This window comes from Gobius niger, assembly GCF_951799975.1.
Source record: "Gobius niger genome assembly, chromosome: 1".
Lineage (NCBI taxonomy): Eukaryota > Metazoa > Chordata > Actinopteri > Gobiiformes > Gobiidae > Gobius > Gobius niger.
The window spans coordinates 45,722,196-45,726,192 of record NC_136852.1 but is presented as its reverse complement, the minus strand read 5'-3'; the positions used below and the strand labels follow the sequence as shown (position 1 = coordinate 45,726,192).

General features: G+C 43.7%; 1 long non-coding RNA gene across 2 annotated transcripts; it reads left to right on the top strand.

Moving 5' to 3' along the window:
• Nucleotides 1–2,942: 2,942 nt before the first annotated feature.
• On the top strand, nucleotides 2,943–3,383 carry LOC306972563. 2 transcript variants are annotated; one of them, XR_013793509.1, is made up of 3 exons: nucleotides 2,943–3,025; nucleotides 3,103–3,223; nucleotides 3,279–3,383. It is a non-coding gene; the product is annotated as an uncharacterized lncRNA (long non-coding RNA). The 2 variants fall into 2 exon arrangements; XR_013793510.1 differs by having other exon boundaries at nucleotides 2,943–3,069.
• Nucleotides 3,384–3,997: the final 614 nt, after the last annotated feature.

Sequence of the window (3,997 nt, the reverse complement as noted above, 5' to 3'; positions counted from 1 at the left end):
CATACATTTATGTGAGTGCATGGAGGAGGAAGAAAGGCCCACAGGTTCAGCAGAATAAACAGACTATACCTCAGGAGACGACTGTGGTACTTTGTCATTAATATACACTTAGTAAAGCACACTTCTTTCTTCGCTTCACTCATTCGGTGTGTGCGGGACAGGAGGAGATGAAAAATGCTGTACAGATGCGGACGCCTGAAGCCTGGGAAGATCTACAATAAATTAATTATTGTTTTATAGCAGCGATGAAAAGTGCTTGACTCTGCTTTGATGGATGTACACAAACATTGTTTTCACAACTATTTAGTTCTTGTCTTACAACACATACATCCAATTGCATAAACTTTTTAGTACTATCTACACAGCATGTGCAAGGAGGCTATACGATCAAGATCAATGAAGATTTTAAAGCGGTCAAAGCTGCAGTTCCATATTCATCACGTTACTAAAAGATCATTGTGGTCATTTGAGAAAACCACGCCAGACAAATCCAGACAAATTCAATGCGTATTTATGAGTTCACAAATTCATGAGAACTCATCTTGTGCCGCTGATGTGGCTAATTTGGACACTCACGTAGATTGTGGATGGGTGTGGGCATCAACAGCAAGCACTTTATTGACTTTATTGACTTTATTTTCACCAACAGGACGACGCCAGAAAAACAAGGTCTACTGCTACACACTTATAAACATAAAAATAATTGCCAAAACTTAATGGAATTTCCTCACGCTTGACCGAGCGGCAGCAAAATGCTCCAATTAAAGGGCTGTCCGCTTCTCGAACAATTCAATCAAGATCACTTGTTATGTCGAGGTTAAAGCTGGGACTGGAGGGAGAGAGTGGAGCTGATGGAGTTCACCGACAGCCTATTTATCATTGTGGTTGGCATTGTGCTTTTCAAAGGTTTCCATCGTGAACACACCTGTTCGACAGTGCATGTAGAAAAACCAGCAGCCTCGGCAACAGCTACTGAAGTCTGCATTATCTCCATGTAAAATATTCACTACTTTTAATTCTTTCAGGGGTAGAATAAAAAAAAAAAACAGTCTCCCTTTGATTCCAGAAATAGGAGCTCTTCGGACTCTTCGTCGCAAGAAATGGGAAGTTGCATGTAGACCGGGAAATTGCGTATACCTACATGCCGTTATCGAGGTTGCTGTTGGAGGATCCCAGCCAGAGAATCCAGGTTTCTATATGAACGGCATTTATATGATCAAGTACTGGGAAACTCGGGCGCCTTTTGACAAACTCACTTTAATTTGACATCTGTTCCCATGCCATGTCGAGAACAATGTGGGATTGTAGGAGAAACTTAATCTGTTTTATGGAATATGAATGATGTCAGCGGAAACCCATCAGTTTTCGAAGCCTTCCCGACATCACTCTCTCTTTCTCGCTCTCTGAACTTTTCAGTGCGAGAAAAGGCAATATCAGAAACATAGCGCGACACGGACACTCTCTCCTGGGTCCTGGGCGGTGGATGGGAAGCAGTGACCTTTTAGAGCCATAATCCCTTCGGAAACCTGTACAGCACGCTCCGACATCTGCGGAATACATTTTTACTCCAAGAAAAGCATTTGTGGGCAGGATGATTTGTGCACGGTTTTTAGTATTTAGTATTTTCATAAGATAAACATTGCAATTATACATTTGACGCGATGCAGAGGAACAAGCCAAAAGTTCCCTTATGTAGATTTTTTGTTGTTGTTGACATCCTCGAGACAAATACCTTTTCAAAGGAATTTGGATATCCTCTTTAGTCTTTGAGTAAACTAGTTGAAAGAATATGCAAAAACTAAAATCCCCTCTGCTCTTTGGAGGTAGAAACTCAATAAATCAGGCTGAAAATGAATTATCTTATTTCAAAAATACTGACGACTGGAAAATCTTTAGATGCTTCTTCAAAAGGAGATGCTGTCCCCGAGAAATATGCACTTTTAGAAAAGGCCTGCGAGGTTGCTAGCTCCCAGATAAATTTGTGGAAATTCCATTCAGTGAAATAATAAAACTCCTTATTAGGAAGACTTGGCAATTTCATGTTTCCAAGTGAACACTTTCACGGGAAGAGAGCAGACTGGCCAAAAGCGCAATTAGTTTAGTCTCTCAGTGTCTCTCCGAAGTGAAAAAGAAATCAATAACGATGTATCAAACTTTTTGTGAATTATAAACCGACCATAAATGATCAATTGCTATCAAATGAAAAAGAAATAAGACATTCAGAGAACATTCGCCTGTATTGTAAACATCTTCAAAGACTGACCTTAAACATAAAGGCCTATAATTACCTGCATTCACGGCGCATCACTTTGCTGTTTCCTTCACTGACCACTTCCAGAACGGGGCGATAATGGCACGTCCTTGAGGCTGATTGAGAAAATATAATGGACTTCAGAGCAGTAGCTTCCTCGCAGCTGCCTAATGCGATTGAGCTCTTTCTGCAGACCTCCACAGTCCATTGTCCATTGTCCAGAGCACCTTCTGCTCCCGGGTGACCTTAACCCTCCCCATCCATCACCAGCTGCTTGCACCTTATGACGGGTCTGTGTGCGCTGTAGCAGGGCATAATGCAGGGCTAGCATTGGGCGTTATTCTTACCCTTTTCAATGCAAAGTGCACTTCAAAACACGGTACAATTATCGAGGATGTGAACATTTTTTTGTCGTGACGGATCCCTGTGATGAATGAGCCATCAATAGACTGCGGGTGTGTTTGGGTTAGTCACAGGTCTATGAAGGCAAGGACTTTCCTAGCAACCTGACATTTGTAAATAGTGGAGTTGTATTTTGGAACATAAGGGAATTCATTCATTGTTTTCTATCTCACCGGCCTCGAGATGAGTTGGAGACTGGAGTTGCCACTGGTCATGGAGATGTCTCTGAGACATAAGCTCAGGAGACTGGACATAAGGTCAGTCTCCAGGTAGACATTTTTTCAAGTCTCGAGATGTCTCCACATGGTCTCTGAGAGGTCTTCACATGGTCTCCGAGAGGTCTTCACATGGTCTCTGAGAGGTCTTCACATGGTCTCCAAGAGGTCTCCACATGGTCTCCGAGAGGTCACCACATGGTCTCCGAGGGGTCTTCACATGGTCTCCAAGAGGTCTCCACATGGTCTCCGAGAGGTCACCACATGGTCTCCGAGAGGTCTTCACATGGTCTCCGAGGGGTCTTCACATGGTCTCCAAGAGGTCTCCACATGGTCTCCGAGAGGTCTTCACATGGTCTCCAAGAGGTCTTCACATGGTCTCCAAGAGGTCTCCACATGGTCTCCGAAAGGTCTTCACATGGTCTCCAAGAGGTCTCCACATGGTCTCCGAGAGGTCTGCACGTGGTCCCCGAAAGGTCTCCACATGGTCTCCGAGAGGTCTGCACGTGGTCCCCGAGAGGTCTTCACATGGTCTCCGAGAGGTCTACGCAGTCACAAGCAGTTGTCTCGCGAATACTATTTGTTGTCCTCCACCCCAACAACAAATACATAGTACTTAACTGCTTGAGACCGCGGTGAACTCTCTGAGACCATGTGGAGACCTCTTGGAGACCACAAGGAGACTTGAAAAAGTCTTTTGAAAAAATGTCTCTGCTGAAATCGAACCTGTTCTGAAATCGAATCTGTTCGTTTTCACCGAGACTACCGGGAGACTGACCTTATCTCCAGGGGACGTCTCAGAGACATCTCCGTGACTAACTTGAGTCTCCAACTAGTCTCCAGAACCTTTACCTTTCTTTCGCAAACTTTTCTCAAACTACTCTCAATCCTCGTCTTCCATTGCACAGATGTCCATTTCAGTCTTCCTCCTGGGTTCTTTTTCCCGGGCAGTTCTCTAACTTCTACATCCTTCTATCCACATATTCACTATCATCCATGTCTCTCATCATATACTATCAGGACCGATCCTCCGCTGATATGTGACTATTGAGGATTTGCAATACGCACTATTGACCAGGATCAGTGTATGTGTATGTTCTTTTTTCTTTTTTCATTTTTCTCATGGAGC